This window comes from Lissotriton helveticus, chromosome 5_1 (assembly GCF_964261635.1).
Source record: "Lissotriton helveticus chromosome 5_1, aLisHel1.1, whole genome shotgun sequence".
Classification (NCBI taxonomy): Eukaryota; Metazoa; Chordata; class Amphibia; order Caudata; family Salamandridae; genus Lissotriton; species Lissotriton helveticus.
Window position 1 is genome coordinate 738,044,053 of NC_136065.1, and position 21,613 is coordinate 738,065,665.

The following is a 21,613-nucleotide window of genomic DNA, read 5'->3' on the forward strand; positions in this document are numbered from 1 at the left end:
CTTGTACTCGATGTCCGAGGCATCATGAAAATGTTGTGAAATGTGTAAGCAAATCAGTTTCAGAGAAATTAATCCAACATTGTCACGCATGCAAATATGTGCAAAAGGTTACAGTAAAATGTTATTGAGCAGAAAGAGGACAATGTAATGAAATGTGCAGCATTGCTACGTGGGCCTAACTCAGGCACATAACAGAGTGATGCGGGCCCACAAGTTGCATTCTTTTACAATATACTCAAAAAGGGGCTGCCCACCAAGATAGAAAGTGGACTGGACAGAGAGGTTGGTTTAGACATCAAACCCTGGTGGGAGATACAAGCCTATATATTACATTACCACAAAAAGAAGATACAAAAGGATTGAGAAAAAGAAGAGCAAGCCCAGAGAGACAATGCCAAATTGGTCCAACATAAATTGAAAAAGACCACCCTCGACAGGGAATCGTTGGCCATGAGCGTGCAAATGGCACCAGTCTTATAGGGAGCTAGTTTGCAAAATCCTAGAGGGTTTTAACCTAGCTATGCTGGCAGAGGCCAGGGAGGTTGGTAGCAGTCAGACATTATGGAATGCTACTATTGCCACAGGATGGGCCACCTGTAATACAGTTACCGGTTAAATGCATACCGTGTGCAGAGATTGATGGGCCAGGCCCAACCACCACAAAACCCTATGCAACTACAAAGCCAAGCACAGGGGAACCTGAATGCACCGTACAGTCAGCCACGGGGAGGTCCATCAGCTACCGCACTCCTGCAGTAGGGAAAAGTAATTGGATACACACGTGGCAGCAGCAACCACAGATGGGGAACTCAGCACAACAGGGACCAGGGCCACTACCTAGGCAGGGAGGGATAACTGTTTGGGGATCTAATGCCTTCCTACAAACAGTAAGATAAACCCCCAGAATAAACAGCACCCCTTTACCCACAACCCCCAAAAATTGTACCAAATCAAAAGAAGGACCAATGAGACAACGTCGGGATTTCAAACATTTTCCTTGCTGGAGATTCAGGGCTGCTGTATGTGTTCTGTCGGTCAGGTATCCTCACTAAAGTTTGCCATCAAGGGCGCCTGCAGGAGCCAAGGCCCAATTCTTCTGTTGATCCCCCAGGGTGGGGTTGGCAGGTCACACCCCAGGGAGAGGGCAGTCTTATGAGGGGGCCGGCGGCTCCCAGATGAAGTACTTAAAAAACAGGCACTCAGGTCCCTGTGTCCAAAGTCAATGAGGATGGGTTCCAATGAATAAGTCAAAAGGTTCCCATTCTTGGACATTTGGCCCGGGACCAAAGTTTTCTTCATGGCGTGTAGCCCCAACAGCACCTCCAAAAACTAGAGGTCTCCACGCTATGGAGGCCCCCTGTCAGAGTCCACTTTCTTACCGACTTCTCTTCTCGAAGACTTGCACAGGAACAGAAGATGCTAGCTTTCCGACTCCCACTTCCAACCAATCAGAATCAGAATATATCTTGACTCTAACTGATTAGATAGAGGGAAGGGGAAAATTGGATAAAATAACGAAATAAATAAAACAGAGAAGAGACTGGTCCTGATCCTCTGGAGTTCCGTGGGAATCTTCAATTAGCTCGCAAATCAGCTTCTCAAAGAACCCTAGGAATACTAAGCACATACAAATAATGAATCACAGTACCTGAGCTACTATGGTTTTCCTATTACTGTTTCTAAGAACACCTACCCAGGAATCAGTAACGACCTGCCTCTCTTCTATTCTGAAGTGTAGCTTGGTGAATGATCTGTCTAATCTGTATTTTCTGCTGACAGCTCTTCCACCTACTTCTGCAATGACAATAGAGTTATTACTTTCTGCTCACTGCTCTGTGTTGGCTTTATATAATGCTGTTTGTTTTTTCCCCACCTACCAGTGTTGTCTAAATGTTGTCCTTATATTGTTTTCTTTCTTCTTGTACAGAGGCCTTCTCCTGAATAGATGAATTACCTCATTCAACTCTCCAGGTAAGTTTCTTATTCTTCTGTTTGTAAATTCTTTCACAGAACCAAAACTACCTCTCTAACACTGTCCCTATTCTTTTCTAGATAACGTGAAGTCTTTTGTCTTGCTCTGGTTCAATGGACGAAATTCAGCACTGGTGAGTTTTGATTCACTCAGTTAATGTTCATTTATCTTTCCATGCATTGATAACGTGAAATACTATATACACACAGTCTCATGTACTTGCACAGATTACAGGAAACATTCCACTTAGCTTTATATTTCTCCGCTACTTCGAATGAGTCTCTCTCCTTCAGCTTCCGTGAATGAAAAACAGGAATTCACTGCTTCGAAAGATTCTTCTCTGACACGCAGTTCAAAGGGCTCCGGTTTCTTCTCTGAAAACACGAACTTGCTTAAACACTCTGTAAACTCTGGACTACGTGAACCCAAGGTCAAGGTAATGAAAATTGAAACAACTCTTCGCTGGCTGAAAACGTTTCTTAGCTTATTTTCCGAAGACACACTATAACGCGACCACTGTGGCTGGGTTCCTCGGTGAAGTGCGCAGTTCCAAAGGAACGCGCGCTGCACCTGGACTCTCGATCTCGTGCTGGGAAGGCTAGACTGCTAACCTAGCATTCCGCGTATTCCACAACTCGGACCAAGTGAAGTCTCGGCTGGTGCGCCATTTTCTTGTCTGTAAGCACACCGAATCTGCATTAGGCTTGCTGAAAGGAGGGTCCTCCCGGTCTAGGTTTGGTAGGATTTCTTTGGTGAAAGAGACACACCAACCTAGGGGCATGCACATCCGACTCCAACTCCCAAGACCTTTCCTCTGGCCCATAGCCTTTCCAGTCCACTAGATAGTACAGTTTTCCTCGTACTCGTTTTGAATCCACAATTTCCTTGACCTCAAATTCTAATCCAGTTTCTAACTGAATGTTAGGTGGAATTCCTTCTTTCCGCAACCCCTCAACTGATTTCTTTAATAAGGAGACATGGAAAACTGGATGAATTTTTAGTTTCGTGGGCAAAGTTAGTTTAAAGGTTACTGGATTGATCTGTTCTGCAATAGGATATGGTCCTATGAATCTAGGCTGAAACTTTCTACTGCCTTTTAATCGAAGATTCTTAGTATTTAACCAAACCTCATCACCTACTTTTAAATCTGGGGTATCTCTTCTCTTCTTGTCAGCATACTTCTTGTACCTGCTTTTTGCCTGCTCTAAATTCTTGGATGCCTCTTCATGTATCTGCTGTAAGTGAGTTACTAAATCCTGAACTGCCGGGACCGAGATGTGAACATCTTGCACTGTGGAATTCGGGTGTTTGCCATAATTCAAATAGAATGGTGAATAACCCGTGGACACATTCTTTGCGTTATTATAGGCAAATTCTGCAGTCCATAAATAGTCCAACCATTGCCCACCCTGCTTCAACGTGTATAACCTTAAATACTGCTCCACTTCCTGGTTCACTCGTTCCGTTTGTCCATCAGTCTCTGGGTGGAAACTGGTGGAAAAACGTGTCTCAACCCTAAGTCTCTTCATAAAGGCCTTCCAGAAATGAGACACAAATTGAGTTCCTCGGTCCGATATCATGACCTCAGGAATTCCATGTAATCTCACCACCTGAGCAGTAAATTGAGCTGCCAACTGCCTAGCAGTTGGAGTTCCTTTCAACGCTACAAAATGCGCCATTTTGGTGTATGCATCCACTACCACTAAGATGGTGTTAAACCCTTGACAAGTGGGAAGATCAGTTATCAAATCTAGAGTGACTGTGTGCCAGGGGGAAGGAGGGTTAGGCAAAGGTTGTAATAAACCCTTAGGTGCTTGCCGTTCTGATTTTCCCTGCGCACAAATCTCACATGTCTTTACATATTGCTCAATGTCCTTATTCATGTGTGGCCACCAATACTTTCTTTTAACTAAGTCCACAGTCTTCAATTCTCCCTTGTGACCTGCCAACAGATGATCATGGCATTCATTCATCGCTTGTCTCTGTAGTGAAGAAGTGGGTAAGTACAAGGCTTCAGTCTGATAAGGTAAACCATCAATGACTTCTCTCCCAACTCCTTGCTGCACCCACTCCAGCATTTCCTCAGGCGACATGACCTGGAGAATTCGTTCCTTAACACTCAAAGAATCTACTGCACCGATGATTTTTGAATTGGGAATGATTGCTTGTGTCTTAATTTCCTCTTTTCCTTCTCCTGTACCCATTCGGGACAAGGCGTCCGCTTTTCCATTCTGAGCTCCGGGTCTGTAGGTAATAACAAAATCGTAGTCGGCGAAATACAATGACCAGCGAAGTTGCCGAGGCGTCAAGGTCCTGGCTGATTTTAAAAATTTCAAATTACGATGGTCGGTGTAAACCGTAACTACATGATGAGCTCCCATTAAGTAGTGTCTCCACTCCTTGAAGGCGTCTTTTATTGCTAATAGTTCCTTTTCGGTTATTGTATAGTTGATTTCTGCTGGAGTCAATTTCCGTGAACGATAGGCCACGGGGTGTAGTTGACCAGTTTCCTTGTTCCTTTGAGAAAGTACACCTCCTACAGCCAGATCTGAAGCGTCCGTTTCAACATAGAAGGGCTCAGATGGGTCTGCATGAAGAAGGATTGGAGCTGAGGTAAATTCATCCTTTAAAGCCTTGAACGCTAATTCTGCTTCCTCAGACCATTCAAATTGTACCCCTTTCCTCAACAGCCTAGTGAGAGGAAGGATTCGGCGGGAGAACTCACTAATGAACCGACGATAGAAGTTTGCAAAACCAATGAATGCTTGTACTTCTTTTACACTGGTTGGGGACTTCCATTCCAACACTGCCTGAATTTTCCGCTTGTCCATGTGAATCCCCGACTGCGAGATTACAAAACCCAGGAACTCAACTTCAGTGACATTGAAAGCACATTTTTCCAGCTTGACAAATAACCTGTTTTCTCTCAACTTTTGTAGAATCTTTTGTACTTGCTTCCGATGTTCTTGTACATCGACAGAGTAAATCAAGATGTCGTCAATATAAACTATTGCACATTGATCTATGTATTCACTGAGAACATCGTTGATGAAATGCTGAAAGGCAGCAGGGGCATTGCACAACCCATAGGGCATCACCTGATACTCGAACAGTCCAAAACGGGTTCTAAACGCCGTTTTCCATTCATCCCCAGCCCTTACTCGGATGAGATGGTATGCCCCTCTTAGATCCAACTTCGTGAATATTCGTGCCCCCTTCACCTGGTCTAACAAGACGGAAATGAGAGGAAGTGGATATCTATTCTTCTTGGTTATTCGGTTGATTGCGCGATAGTCTATGCAAGTCCTCAACTCGCCTTCTTCCTTCTTCGGCACGAAGAATAGAGGCGAGGAGACTGGGGATTGAGAAGGACGAATGAATCCATTTGCTAAATACTTGTTGAGGTACTCCTTTAAGTGAGCATGCTCCTTCTCAGTCAGAGCATAAACCCGACTGCACGGCATATTTGCCCCTGGTTCAAGATCTATTTTACAATCATAGACACGATGCGGTGGTAACTGTTCCGCTTCCTGCTCATCAAACACATCTTTAAATTCTTGATATTCCGGGGGTATCGTCTGGGTATTGATTACACACACCGTTGCATCAGCTGAACATAAGGCTTGGGCCGGATTCTCCCGATGGTTTTCTATTTGGTTTCCGAAACAGTTGTTCCTACAGTAATCTGAAGTCATTTCTATGGTTCTGGCAGCCCAATCTATCGTTGGATTTTGCTCAGTGAGCCAAGGAAGTCCAAGAATCAACTGAAACTGAGGGGCGTCGATCAAATTAAAATGAATGTCTTCTTGATGGCCATCCTCTCGAATTAACTGCACCAATTCCGTGTGACTTACTATAGGGCCAGAAGACAAATTCGTCCCATCAATGGCTCTGACCGATTCACTCTTGTCTTTGGCTATGGCTCTCAATCCAATCTTACTTGCGAATTTCAGATCATAAAAGTTTCCAGTTGCCCCTGAATCCACCATAACTGTTATGCCTTCTCGCACTTCTTGACGGAATTTGATGGTCGTTGATAATATGAGATGTGGAGAAGACGACTGTAGGGTGTTAGCCAATTGATGTTCTTGTGGAGTTGATTCTTGACTCGCATCCACCTGTACAACTCCTTCTACAGGTGGTGCAGCTAGTTTTCCTTCGGCTTATAAGATCCTTTGGGTTTCTTTGGACAATTCCTCACAAAATGTCCGCTTGAGCCGCAATACATGCATAAATTGCTGGCTCGTCTTTTCTCTTTTTCTTCCTTAGTAAGCGGTCCCCTTATTGTTCCGATTTGCATGGGTTCTGAGCTGTTACCTCCTTCTGTAACTTTTCCTGGTTCAAACCTTGCTCTATCAAAACGGGGTACTGTGCTTCGAAACTCACGTCGTCTTTCTCCCTTCCGTTCCCCTTGACGGAAATCCAATTCCAATACTAGGTCTATTAGGGCAGATATCTCTGTGGGTCGATTAGGTATTTGTGCCAGTCCATCTTTTAATTCATCTCGTAGGCCACGATAGAATATTGCAGTTCTTTTACTTTCGGGCCAATCTGTCTCCATAATTAACTTGTTAAATTGGGCCAAATACGCTACTAAGTCTCTATTGCCCTGTTTCAAATCCAACAACTCATTGTCCACTGCCTGCGAGATTCTTCTTCGGTCAAATATTCGCAAAAATTCTTTTTTAAACTCGTCATAATTCTGCAGAAGAGGGTCATCTCTTGATACCAAAGGCATAGACCATGCGGCCGCATCCCCACTCAAATATGATAAGATAAATGCCACTTTAGATTGTGCGTCAGGGAAGATAGAAGGGCGACACATAAAGTGCAAAGAACATTGTGTGATGAACACCTGTGCTTTCTGGGGATCCCCATTAAATCTCTCTGGTGCCGCTAGGGGTATCACTGGGGACAAGGAATGTATGACCTGTGTGGTTGATTTGCTAGTTCCCCCTGTAAATGTTATGGGAGTCTCCCTATTTCTTAAAAGTGATGGCCCAACTTGCTGCGCTAACTCTGCGGTTTCTTTTCTGGAATTAATCACCTCTTGTCTCAACCTTTGGTTTTCTTCTTTTACCGCTACTAACTCCTTTTGTATAGTATCTAACACCGCCCCCAATGACTGCAAATTAATTCCCTCAACCATTCTGTTCGGGTGCAAGTTTACAACGTGGGCACTTCACTCTGTCAGAGTCCACTTTCTTACCGACTTCTCTTCTCGAAGACTTGCACAGGAACAGAAGATGCTAGCTTTCCGACTCCCACTTCCAACCAATCAGAATCAGAATATATCTTGACTCTAACTGATTAGATAGAGGGAAGGGGAAAATTGGATAAAATAACGAAATAAATAAAACAGAGAAGAGACTGGTCCTGATCCTCTGGAGTTCCGTGGGAATCTTCAATTAGCTCGCAAATCAGCTTCTCAAAGAACCCTAGGAATACTAAGCACATACAAATAATGAATCACAGTACCTGAGCTACTATGGTTTTCCTATTACTGTTTCTAAGAACACCTACCCAGGAATCAGTAACGACCTGCCTCTCTTCTATTATGAAGTGTAGCTTGGTGAATGATCTGTCTAATCTGTATTTTCTGCTGACAGCTCTTCCACCTACTTCTGCAATGACAATAGAGTTATTACTTTCTGCTCACTGCTCTGTGTGGGCTTTATATAATGCTGTTTGTTTTTTCCCCACCTACCAGTGTTGTCTAAATGTTGTCCTTATATTGTTTTCATTCTTCTTGTACAGAGGCCTTCTCCTGAATAGATGAATTACCTCATTCAACTCTCCAGGTAAGTTTCTTATTCTTCTGTTTGTAAATTCTTTCACAGAACCAAAACTACCTCTCTAACACTGTCCCTATTCTTTTCTAGATAACGTGAAGTCTTTTGTCTTGCTCTGGTTCAATGGACGAAATTCAGCACTGGTGAGTTTTGATTCACTCAGTTAATGTTCATTTATCTTTCCATGCATTGATAACGTGAAATACTATATACACACAGTCTCATGTACTTGCACAGATTACAGGAAACATTATACTTAGCTTTATATTTCTCCGCTACTTCGAATGAGTCTCTCTCCTTCAGCTTCCGTGAATGAAAAACAGGAATTCACTGCTTCGAAAGATTCTTCTCTGACACGCAGTTCAAAGGGCTCCGGTTTCTTCTCTGAAAACACGAACTTGCTTAAACACTCTGTAAACTCTGGACTACGTGAACCCAAGGTCAAGGTAATGAAAATTGAAACAACTCTTCGCTGGCTGAAAACGTTTCTTAGCTTATTTTCCGAAGACACACTATAACGCGACCACTGTGGCTGGGTTCCTCGTGAAGTGCGCAGTTCCAAAGGAACGCGCGCTGCACCTGGACTCTCGATCTCGCGCTGGGAAGGCTAGACTGCTAACCTAGCATTCCGCGCATTCCACAACTCGGACCAAGTGAAGTCTCGGCTGGTGCGCCATTTTCTTGTCTGTAAGCACACCGAATCTGCATTAGGCTTGCTGAAAGGAGGGATCCTGACACCCCCCTTTCAGTTCTTAAACAAAGATGTCCTCCAGCGGCGGGATCCAGGCTCCCGAACGCCTGGGATAATGAAGACCCCACAACCTCCATAGCACACACACAAGAGCCAATAAGCAGCAAGGCATCCACACGATGGTGAGACGAAGCCCTTTTGGGGGGGGGGGGGGTTTCCCCAGTAGCCAAGTATCCCAAAATTGCTGCGGCAGTCCCGGTTCATCAACATCTCTCTGCAGACTTCGGTGAATGTTATTTGGCCTTAGCCCCAGGCTCGTTACATTCTTATGTCCCCAGCAATGTTTTTTTGCTCTATTTTCTCATGTTTTTCCAATTTCCAAAGTTTCACTACCGTCCCATACCCCTCCAAAACAGTGACGGAAGCATGCCACTCATTAGAAGTCCCTAGTTACAAGCCAGTAACAGCAGGTCAAAATGTGCTGAAAAGAAGCAAGACATCATCAGAGGGAGAAGGGGTGCCTGGGAGAGGGGGGGATGCCCAGTGTCTACCACAGCTCCAGATGAGAGTAAAATGCTAAATGCGCTTATCCCCATATCAGGTCTAGCAACCAACCGACGCAGCAAGCCTCACATGCACCATCCAGAAAAAGCAGTAGGCCCGACCTCGGACACCACAAGATGCCATAATCAGGTGTACATGGGGGCCACGGAACATATATCAGACCCCCTCTAACTCATGATAGATGAGGTAGCAGATCACACCAGACCTAGGGAAGCAACTAAAAACAAACAAAAGAGGCCCAAAGTTAACACAAAAGAAGTCTCTAGATAAAGGGTGGAGTCAGGAGGGTCATGTTGCACACTACATGCCGGGAACTGAGAGATACACACATGTGATCTCGGGGGACTTTGCAACCTGCAACAACAATTAACAGTGACACTCCCACTCCTCGCACAGTTCAGCACACATGTAGTTTGAAATACGCAACTCACACCGAGGGGGCCTCCATGCACACACCAGGAGAGACATGTTCTTAGAAAGCTGGTGGCGCCCATTGAACCCTAACTAAAAAGTGATGCCATCTATTACTGTGATCACGAGACCACTCCATAAATATTTTTCATTAGACTAAGCACCCAGTTCAGTACAAAGGAGGGGGCCTCAGCAGTTCATAAAAGAGATTCCTCAATCTAATTACCAATAAGCCACTTTTCATTTTAATCTATCAAAAAGATACCCTAACCGGGGTCACCTTATGGTGCCTCACTAAAATTGCGGCTTGTGGAGAACACACCCCTAAGGGAAGAACAGGAACCCTGAAAAAATTATTGAACACGGTACACATGTAATGTTTCTGAATTAAAAAAAGTGAGCTGAGTTCTTTTCCAACAGGTCTACAACAGAATCTCCAAGTGCACTACCTTTGAGCTGCCACATCAACACCCCAGCATGAATCCAAAGTGTATGAATCAAGATAACGAACTTACTCTGCAAACCTTTTGTCTTTTTTGTTTGAACTGTTAAGAGGAAACCCAAAGTCACCAGAGGACCACAGACACCACTCCTGGATCCATACCAAGACCTGCAATGTTCAATAACAAATTATGTATTACACTTTTATGTACCCTTTCTCTATTTTGGGTTGCTACTGCACCCACTTACTGCTAAAGAACTGCCTAGCCAAATGGAATCCATCCAAAAACTGTCACAACACTTGAACAGGGATCTCTCCCATATCACTTACAATTACACCAAACCAAACACTGACATCGCCATGCACTACACAGCACCCTCTTGCACAACATGTTGTATCAGCATATGAGCGCAGTGGGCTTTCAGACATTAGTCATCAATGGAGCGCACACCGCTAGCCCCTCCTCCGGACCGCCCCTCGGGACTCTGGTACTTGTAGTTCTTTAGTGGATCACCCAGGTGGGTGCAAGTCGGTACTTGTTGGACTGATGAATCTCTAGACCCGATACATGTCCCAGGGCTCTTGGACGACGCACCTGAGTGCCGGTTCTGGCATCGAGGCCTTTGACTTTTGTGTGGGGGCCTTCTCTTCCACCCCTAACAATCTTTCTCTACTGATGAGGGAAGTTATCCCGAAACCCGAGACATGTCTCGGGCGATATCCTAAAACCCGGGACATGTATCGGGTCTAGAGATTCATCAGTCCAACAAGTACCGACTTGCACCCACCTGGGTGATCCACTAAAGAACTACAAGTACCAGAGTCCCGAGGGGCGATCCGGAGGAGGGGCTAGCGGTGTGCGCTCCATTGATGACTAAACACAATATGGCTCCCTTGAGCTTCGGGCCGACGGGCTCTTGGACGATGCACTTGCGTGCCGGTTCTGGAATCGAGGCCTTTGACTGTTGTGTGGCGGCCTTCTCTTCCAACCCTAACGATCTTTCTCTACTGATGAGGGAAGTTATCCCGAAACCCGAGACATGTCTCAGGCGATATCCTAAAACCCGGGACATGTATCGGTTCTAGAGATTCATCAGTCCAACAAGTACCGACTTGCACCCACCTGGGTGATCCACTAAAGAACTAAAAGTACCAGAGTCCCGAGGGGCGGTCCGGAGGAGGGGCTAGCGGTGTGCGCTCCATTGATGACTAAACACAATATGGCTCCCTTGAGCTTCGGGCCGACGGGCTCTTGGACGACGCACCTGCATGCCGGTTCTGGCATCGAGGCCTTTGACTTTTGTGTGGCGGTGTTAGAAAGGCGAACCCGGGGGAGGCAGAAGGTGTCTGACTGACCACCCCTAGGTCTACCCCTCCTTCAGAGAAGGGACCGAGCGATATCGAGGGGCCTCCGACGTGAGGGCCCTCTCCTAGAATCGTACAGCAGAGTAACCACACCACTACAAATGTACACCACACGTAGATAGAGTTTTCAATCTTTATCTGGCAATAAGTATCGTTTCAATATATACAGCAGATCCCGAGATTTGGAAAGTCTCGTGACAAAGGGCAAGGTAGCGGGACAGTCTTATAGCTGGTCGGTTGCAAGGAGACTCTACGCACAGCTCTCAATCCTCGAGCTGGGGGGTTCCGGAAGGTTGGGCCGCGGCAGCGCCAGCAGGCTCCAAGATGGTTCAGCGAGTGTGGACCACGGCAGCGCCAGCAGGTTCCAAGATGGTTCAGCGAGTGTGGACCGCGGCAGCGCCAGCAGGTTCCAAGATGGTTCAGCGAGTGTGGACCGCGGCAGCGCCAGCAGGTTCCAAGATGGTTCAGCGAATGTGGACAGCGGCAGCGCCAGCAGGCTCCAAGATGGTTACAGCAAAGATGGACCGCGGCAGCGCCAGCAGGCTCCAAGGTGGTTACAGCGAAGATGGACCGCGGCAGCAGGTTCCAGGTAGAACAGCAAGGTGAGTTCGTCTCAGGGTCAGCCGCGTCAGCGTCAGCAGGGCTTCTCGACTCCGGGATACAACTGCCGTCCTACTCCGGGGCTGGCCCAGATATAGGTCTGGAGTCCTTTGATGTCCGGACCCTCTCGCCTGGGGGTCAGAGGGGCTGGGATGATGGTGTCCAGATACCCAGCAGGGGGTGGAGCCAGCGCTCAGGAAGGCCGGAGGCCGATCGAAACCAGGCATCCGGGGACGGTTGGAGAGCCATCGAAACTCCCCTCTCCTTGTCTCTGGTTGAGTGGCCACTCTACCACCCGGAGGGCTCTTGGTGCCTCGATGGCGGGCTCGCTGGGGCCGTGGCCGCGGCTGGGCCGGGACCACGTGTCTGTGACGTGATGGGCCCAAGATGGCGTCGGGCCTGGAATGAGGGTCCGGGGTGGGCACCGGACCGGTAATGCTGGGGCGGCCCGAGTGTGCCGTGTCAGTGGTTGTGGGCCGCCGTGTGGCGGATCTGGTGGTTTGTAGGTCGTGCAGAGGTGTGCCCGAGGCCGACGTGGGCTGGATAGAGGGCCGATGTCGTCCGGGGCCCGCCAGGCGGGAGGGGTCGGACCACGCCACGAGGCCGGGTCCAACACACGTCCCCTCCAGCTGAAGGCAGGGGAGAGTCACCCATCTTCTTGGGGATTCTCCTCGCCAAGGCGGAAGAATCTGGAGAGGCCAACAGCGTTGGCGTGATCGTTGCCAGGGCGATGCTCCACGGTGAAGTTCATCCCTTGGAGGGAGATGGACCAACGTAGCAACTTCGGGTTCTCGCCCCGCATCTGCATCAACCACCGCAGGGGCCGGTGGTCGGTCTGTACTCGGAAGTGGGTGCCGAAGAGGTAGGGCCGGAGCTTCTTTAGGGCCCATACGACGGCGAATGCTTCCCTCTCGATGGTGCTCCATCGTTGTTCTCGGGCCAGCAGGCGCCGGCTGATGAAGGCCACAGGAAGGTCGACTCCGTCAGAGTTCATTTGGGAGAGTACGGCCCCAATGCCGTGTTCCGAGGCGTCAGTTTCGACGATGAACTCTCGGCTGTAGTCGGGGGCCTGGAGCACCGGGGCGGTGCACATGGCAGTCTTTAGTGTCTCAAAGTCTACTTGGCACTCAGGGGTCCAGTGCACCTTCGGGGGTAGTCTCTTGGAGGTTAGTTCTGTGAGGGGCCCCACAATGCTCCCATAGTCCTTTATGAACCGCCGATAGTATCCAGTGAGCCCCAGGAAGGCTCGGACGGCGGTCTGGGTGACGGGGGGCTCCCAGGCCTGGATGGCGTCGATCTTGGGTTGAAGGGGAGCCACTTGGCCGCTCCCCACTTGGTGTCCCAGATAGGTCACGGACCCTTGACAAATCTGGCACTTGCTGGCTTTTATTGTTAGTCCGGCCCGTTGGAGGGCCGTCAGGACCTTCCAGAGGTGGGTCAGGTGCTCGTCCCAACAGAGGCTGTACACCGCAATATCGCCCAGATAGGCGGCACTGAACTCTTCCAGCCCTGCTAGCACCCGATTCACTAGTCTCTGGAAGGTGGCCGGAGCATTCTTCATGCCGAAGGGCATCACGTTGAAGTGGAAGTGGCCATCGGGGGTCGAAAAAGCGGATCGTTCTTGTGCCCCTGGCGTGAGGCCGATTTGCCAGTATCGGGCCGTGAGGTCGAAGGTGCTGAGGTACCTGGCGGCTCCCAGGCGATCGATCAGTTCATCCGCTCGGGGAATGGGATGGGCGTCGGTTCTGGTGACGGCATTCAGTCCCCGGTAGTCGACACAGAACCGCAGCTCCGGGGGCACCCGGGGGCGGCGGCCTTAGGGACCAGGACGACGGGACTGGCCCATGGACTGTCTGAGGGTTCGACTACCCCTAGGGCTAGCATCTTGGAAACTTCGGCTTGGATGCAGGCCCGGACTCGGTCGGGGACGTGGTAGGCTCGGTGCCGCACGGACGGACTGTCCCCGGTGTCGACGTCGTGAACACACCACTGGGTTACTCCGGGGGTGAGGGAAAATAAGTTCGCAAATTGACCCAGCAGTTTCTGGCAGTCCTGGCGCAGTTTGGGTGTCAACGCGGGAGAGAGGGAGACCCCCTTGACAGAGCCATCTTCCTCGGAGGTGCTCAGGAGGTCTGGTAGAGGCTCGGAGTCGTCCTCTGCTCTGTCATCGGTAGCCAACAACAGGCTCAGTTCGGTGCGGACAAAGTGGGGCTTGAGCCGGTTGGCGTGTAGGACCCGGAGGGGGTTCCGGGGGGACTCCATGTCCACTAGGTAGGTGACGGGGCTCTTGCGCTCCACCACTTTGAAGGGCCCCGTCCATTTGTCCTGGAGGGCGCCGGGGTCGACCGGGGACATGACCCAGACCTGCTGGCCCGGCTCGAATTCAATGGACGAGGCATTTTCATCATGCCAGTGCTTCATCTCCTCTTGACTGGCCTTCAGGTTGGTTTCGGCCAGTTCCCGGAACTTCCGAGTCTGGTTGCGGAGAGTCAAGAGGTATCGTAAAACATCGGGCGGAGTATCGGAGGCGGCCAGCTCCCAGCCTTCCTTGACCAGGCTGAGGGGGCCTCGCACAGGGTGTCCATATAATAGTTCAAAGGGGCTGAACCCCAGGGACTTCTGGGGTACCTTCCGGTAGGCGAACAGGAGGCATGGCAGCAGAACGTCCCATTTGCGCCGGAGGGGCTCTTCTAGGCCCTTGATCATTCCTTTCAGGGTCCTATTAAATCGCTCCACTAGTCCATTCCCTTGAGGGTGATACGGGGTGGTGAACTTATACGCGACCCCGCACTGTTGCCACAGGGACCGCGTATATTTCGATATAAAGTTTGTGCCCCGATCACTTACGACCTCTCGGGGGAAGCCGACTCTAGAGAAGATCCCCATTAGCGCCCGACCCACTACGGGGGCTGTGATAGTCCGGAGGGGGATAGCTTCTGGGTAGCGGGTGGCATGGTCCACCAGGACGAGGATGAAGCGGTGCCCCTGAGAGGTTGGAGGATCCAGGGGCCCCACGATGTCGATCCCTACTCGCTCGAAGGGAGTGGTCACCACGGGAAACGGTTGGAGTGTGGCCTTGATTTTCCCCCCCTCTTCCTGCTGGCTTGGCAGGTCGGACAGGTTCGGCAGTGGTTGTACACATCGCTGCGCATCTTTGGCCAATAAAAGTGGGTCACCAGGCGGCTGTAGGTTTTGTCCTGCCCCAGGTGCCCGGCAAAGGGCACATCATGTGCCAGGTTTAAGAGAAAGTCTCTGAAGGGGAGGGGGACGACTAGCACTCGGCCGGCCCCCAGCTCGGCGATCTTTTGTTCACTGTACAGGAGGTCCTGGTCCCAATAGATCCAGTGGGACCCCGAGGAGTCTCCTGTGGCTTGCGTGGCGGCTTGTTGTCGGAGTCCCTCAAGGGAAGGACATGTCTTTTGTTCCCGACGGAACTGCTCGCGGGTGGGGCCCCCTTGTTGGCGCCACTGGGCTAGTTCGGGAAGGGGCCCGAGCTCGGGAAGTTCTTCATGGCTGGGGCCGGTTCGGCTGTGGCAGTGGCGGGTGGCGGAGGTGCCGGCCATTCAGGTTCTTCGGGCAGATTGTCTTCGGTTGGGACGGCGTCCCGGGTGGACATGGAGCGGGTCGTTACGCAAACCCATTCAGGAAGGCCTAGCATCCCCGGATGCTCTCTTCGCTCGATCTGTGCCCAGGGGGAACTTTCCAGGTCATTCCCTAGGAGGCAGTCCACCGGGGCATCGTCTCGGACGGTGACTTTCAGCATGCCGGACACTCCTCCCCACTCGAAGGGGATGCGAGCCATCTGGCACAGGCTCTCGGAATTGTCCGCTGACCGGACAGGGCACAGAACGTGGGGCAAGATTTGTTCTGGGGTCACCAGATGGCAGCGGACGGCGGTTATGCTGGCCCCCGTGTCACGGAGAGCCTCGGCCCGGCGTCCGTTGATGGTGACCCACTGGCGGTACTTCTGGGTGTTGATCGGAATCTGGTCTCGGGGGATCATGTCTTTGTCGCCCAGGGAGGCGAGGCACATGGCCGCGGACTCCCATTCTTCTGGTTCCATAGGGACCTCTTCTTCTTCATCCTTTTCTTCGCTCAGAGCGGCTGCAGTGATTTGTCGACCGGGGGCCCCGGTGGTGCCGGGCCGCTGGTTCATGGGGCAGAGAGGATCATTGGCATAGTGACCCAGCCGCTGGCATCTGTGGCACGTAACGTTGGGGCGTGGCCCCGGTCGGGCTGGATGGGCCCCCCTCGGGCTGGAGGCTGGTGTAGAGGAGGCGGGCGAAGACCCCGGCGGGAGGTCTCGGCCTCGGCTGATGCCAGACCCGCCGCCTCGCGGCCGGTGGTTCCCCGGGGACCTTAGTCCGTATTCTCCTGTGGTGTTCCGGTGGACGCGGTTGCTCGGCCACCGATCTGCTATGACCGCTAGCTTTCGCGGCTCGGTCAACTTGCTGTCGAGGAGGTGCTGTCGTAGTTCAATGAAGCAGTTGTTGGAGAGGTGCTCCCATAACATAAGGTCGACCAACTGCTGGTAGGTAGTGACCTGACTGCCTTTGACCCACCCCTCGAAGGCTCTGCTAAAAAAGTTCACATATTCCACCCAAGTGGTACCGGGGATTTTTTTACAGTCTCGGAACCTCTGCCGGTACATTTCGGGGGTGAGTCCGTAGCGCGTGAGTAGGGCCGTTTTCATGTGTTCATAGGAGGTCATTTCGGTGTCAGGGAGTTCCAGCAGGGCGTCCCTCCCTTCGTTGACGAACTTTCCCCACAGGCCGGCGCCCCAATCCTTCAGGGGCACCCGATGGGCGGTCATGGCCACCTCGTAGGCTTTGAACCATTGCTGGATATCATCGTTCTTGTAGTACTCTTTGACTACATCTTTCGGTAGGTGAACTTTGGTGTCCACGGGAGGGGCCGAGGTCTTGGCCCCGGCCGCGCTATCTTCGTTGATCTTGGCTTTGATTTCTAGTTCTCTCAGGCCTCGTTCGTGTTCATATGCTAGTCGTTTTTCTTCGAGGTCACGTTGTCTCCGTTTCTCTTCTAGATCCCCCTCCAGCCGTAGTTGCTCGAGGTCTATCTTTTTCTCCGCTAGCTGGAGTTCTCCGTCTAGCCGGAGTCGTGCAAGCTCCAATTCGTGTAGCCGGTTGCGCTCTCTTTCTCGAGCGTCTTCATAGATGAGGTCCGCGTTTAGTGTTGCGGTTAATTCCCCCGTCGGGGGTGCGCTGGTTTCCTGTTGCCCGTTCGGGCTATTCTCCTCTTGGGGTGGTCTCTCTCGGGTTTCCACCCAGGCTTGTAGGGCCGATTTGAAGTCCTCTTTTGTGCTCAGGCCAGTGGTAGCGATAACCATGTCTTTACAGAATTGTTTTAGTTCTTTGTGGCTGTATTCTTCTATCTTCTCTTTCTGGAATTCGGCAGGTAGGTTGGTTCCTTGGGTCGTCATGGTCTCTGTGTGTTTTTCCGTCGTAGCGGGTAGATCACTCTCTGTACGATTTTGCGTTGGCTCGGATCGCAGCGCCTGCCACCAATGTTAGAAAGGCGAACCCGGGGGAGGCAGAAGGTGTCTGACTGACCACCCCTAGGTCTACCCCTCCTTCAGAGAAGGGACCGAGCGATGTCGAGGGGCCTCCGACGTGAGGGCCCTCTCCTAGAATCGTACAGCAGAGTAACCACACCACTACAAATGTACACCACACGTAGATAGAGTTTTCAATCTTTATCTGGCAATAAGTATCGTTTCAATATATACAGCAGATCCCGAGATCTGGAAAGTCTCGTGACAAAGGGCAAGGTAGCGGGACAGTCTTATAGATGGTCGGTTGCAAGGAGACTCTACGCACAGCTCTCAATCCTCGAGCTGGGGGGTTCCGGAAGGTTGGGCCGCGGCAGCGCCAGCAGGCTCCAAGATGGTTCAGCGAGTGTGGACCGCGGCAGCGCCAGCAGGTTCCAAGATGGTTCAGCGAGTGTGGACCGAGGCAGCGCCAGCAGGTTCCAAGATGGTTCAGCGAGTGTGGACCGCGGCAGCGCCAGCAGGTTCCAAGATGGTTCAGCGAATGTGGACCGTGGCAGCGCCAGCAGGCTCCAAGGTGGTTACAGCGAAGATGGACCGCGGCAGCACCAGCAGGTTCCAGGTAGAACAGCAAGGTGAGTTCGTCTCGGGGTCAGCCGCGACAGCGTCAGCAGGGCTTCTCGAGTCCGGGATACAACTGCCGTCCTACTCCGGGGCTGGCCCAGATATAGGTCTGGAGTCCTTTGATGTCCGGACCTTCTCGCCTGGGGGTCAGAGGGGCCGGGATGATGGTGTCCAGACACCCAGCAGGGGGTGGAGCCAGCGCTCAGGGAGGCCGGAGGCCGATCGAAACCAGGCATCCGGGGACGGTTGGAGAGCCATCGAAACTCCCCTCTCCTTGTCTCTGGTTGAGTGGCCACTCTACCACCCGGAGGGCTCTTGGTGCCTCGATGGCGGGCTTGCTGGGGCCGTGGCCGCAGCTAGGCCGGGACCACGTGTCTGTGACGTGATGGGCCCAAGATGGCGTCGGGCCTGGAATGAGGGTCCGGGGTGGGCACCGGACCGGTAATGCTGGGGCGGCCCGAGTGTGCCGTGTCAGTGGTTGTGGGCCGCCGGGTGGCGGATCTGGTGGTTTGTAGGTCGTGCAGAGGTGTGCCCGAGGCCGACCCGGGCTGGATGGAGGGCCGATGTCGTCCGGGGCCCGCCAGGCGGGAGGGGTAGGACCACGCCACGAGGCCGGGTCCAACAGGCGGTCTTCTCTTCCACCCCTAACGATCTTTCTCTACTGATGAGGGAAGTTATCCCAAAACCCGAGACATGCCTCGGGCGATATCCTAAAACCCGGGACATGTATCGGGTCTAGAGATTCATCAGTCCAACAAGTACCGACTTGCACCCACCTGGGTGATCCACTAAAGAACTACAAGTACCAGAGTCCCGAGGGGCGATCCGGAGGAGGGGCTAGCGGTGTGCGCTCCATTGATGACTAAACACAATATGGCTCCCTTGAGCTTCGGGCCGACGGGCTCTTGGACGACGCACCTGCGTGCCGGTTCTGGCATCGAGGCCTTTGACTTTTGTGTGGCGGCCTTCTCTTCCACCCCTAACGATCTTTTTCTACTGATGAGGGAAGTTATCCCGAAACCCGATACATGTCTCTGGCGATATCCTAAAACCCGGGACATGTATCGGGTCTAGAGATTCATCAGTCCAACAAGTACCGACTTGCACCCACCTGGGTGATCCACCAAAGAACTACAAGTACCAGAGTCCCGAGGGGCGATCCGGAGGAGGGGCTAGCGGTGTGCGCTCCATTGATGACTAAAGGCTTTCAGACATTAGCCAGGTAGTGTTACGTCAGTTTGCTGATACCGCATGCAGTAGTCGCAGAAAGACTTCACTTATCCCAAGAGGTAGCCCCTGAAAAATCAAAATGCCTCCTTGACTTATTCTTATGCAGAATTAGGACCAAAACCCAACCCAACAAAGTAGAACCCCACAGGAAAGTAGTGAATCTGACCCGATACGAAACCAACCCAACAGCTCTATGCTTTTTCAACAAGCCATCAGTATCCAAACTGAGCTGGACAGGATGTACAGAAAGGGCACCATAGGGGAGAATGTTCTTTGGCCTCCAGACTTCCCTGAGAAGAGATTCTTGGAGGTAGCAAAACCCCCAGCTCAATGCACAAACACGTCCAGTCCTGCTTCCATTTGTGGTTCAAGGGTGGCCCTTAGCGTATCTGAGGTGGTCTTATTTAACAACAAGCGGCCCCCGACATGGAGTTCTTGTGTAGGGCCGGCCAACTCGATGATACAAAAGAGAATGTGTCAAGAGGGAGGGTTGAATAAGAGCATGGCCACCCAAGTCAGGAAATCAGGAATACCAAGGTGGGTCGATACACTTGTCTAGAGGGGGCAACCCCTAATTGTACAGAAACTGTATTCTTGTGTTTTAGAGGTAAAGGAACACTTCCACTGGGCAGGAATGAGAGCTGCAGCATGATCATGCACATCCCGGATATGCAATGGAGTACCTCCATGCTGATGTTCTACTGGCAGTGCAGTGAGTTTGCCTACACTCAGCTCGTCCCTAGATGGTACTGACTCTGTTCCTTGGTCACCATACACACCCTGACCCTGATAATTCCTGGTGAAGAACTATTGTATTTGAAACAGCACCCACTAAGGAAGAAGACAACCTTGTTGCATCAGGCTTGTGAAAAAAGAACTTCATATTATTTTGGCTGGACTCAGTACAAGGACATTCCAGAAGAATTCAAAGGGGCAGATTTACAAGGGCTGGCGCATCCCTGCAGATCAGTAGCGATGCACCAGTAAAGATGTGACACGCAATTCTACCCTTGCGCCACCACGGATGTGTCGCATTTACAATGCGGCGCAGGGATAGACAGATGCGTGTTGCATCTGATGGCGTAAGGGCGGCGCATTGCTGGAGTCGTGTCGCAAGCGCGACGCAACTCCAGCAATGCTCAGGGGCGCCCCATGCCTAACATGCTGCATCACTCCTTATGCCTGCTTCAAGCAGGCGCAGGGTTTTGAGGCAGCATGGAAGTAAAAGTGACTCAGTGAAATTTTGTAGATTTCACTGCATCACTTTTACGGGGCTTCCTTGTAACAGAACGCCCACCCTGCATACATTAAACCTGATGTGGCGCAGGGCTTTACAACATGACGCATCTCCCTAGATGCGTCACATTCTAAATATGTCACAACGTGGCGCATGGTTTACGCCGCCACTGCGTCACAGAAGTGACGCAACAGCAGCGTAAATGTGTTGCAAAGGGCTTGTAAATCTGCCCCAGACTGCTCAGAGACATATAAGTATCGACAGGAGGGTCTCTACAGGGAGTCTCCAACATTATCTCTTGTCAGAGTCACTTCTGATCAGTGAAAATCATTGTGAGCTACTGAAGGCTAAGACACTTGTGCAGTGTTACCAGACACCCCCACACCCACCTTCATTGACTGTAAGGCTAATGTTCAAAGAGCCAAATACTATGGTGTGAACAAAATACTTTGACCAGGGGTACTATGATAGTGCTGCCGTGTGTCAGTGAGAGTGTGGTCTTTGGAAATGTATGAACATGTGAATGTATGAATGGGATGTACGTGTATGAGTCAATGGGAGCCTGTGTTGTATATACTTGTGGCACAGGACAAACCTTTCACCATATGTGGCACCGTTACATGTATAATACAAAATATACAACCATTTTTTTTAATGGAAGAAATTTAAAGTGCAGATAAATGTTCTGCAAAACTTTTTATACAAGGGAACATTTTCCAGCACATTATATTTCTCCGACAGAAAAAAAATTACATCATGTCTATCAGCCACTGGGAGCAAGATGCTTGCTGTGTGTAAAAGCGACACTTTGAAATGGAAGAAAAGAAAAGTAAAAAGTTATCTGTATGTTTCAATGAATTCCATAAATCTCACCATTTAATTTTTTACCCATGGGGTGCGTGTCCAAGATGGCAGCCTTGTAGGACGTGCTTTGCTGCTCCGCCAAAACAATTGCATTGAATTCGCATGCTCTGCAACTGCACCCTTGGCAGGGTGAACGTGAGTCGATACCCGAAGCACGCCCGCAGACTGTAGGGCACTTACTGACACGCAGCTGAGCTCCAGAGTGGCAACGATCAGCGGACTGAGAAGGGGTGCGAACGGTAGGCCCAAGTAACGAAGTAGGAGACCCCTTGCGTCCCAGCAGGGGACTGGCTGGCGATCGCTCCCAGGGACTGA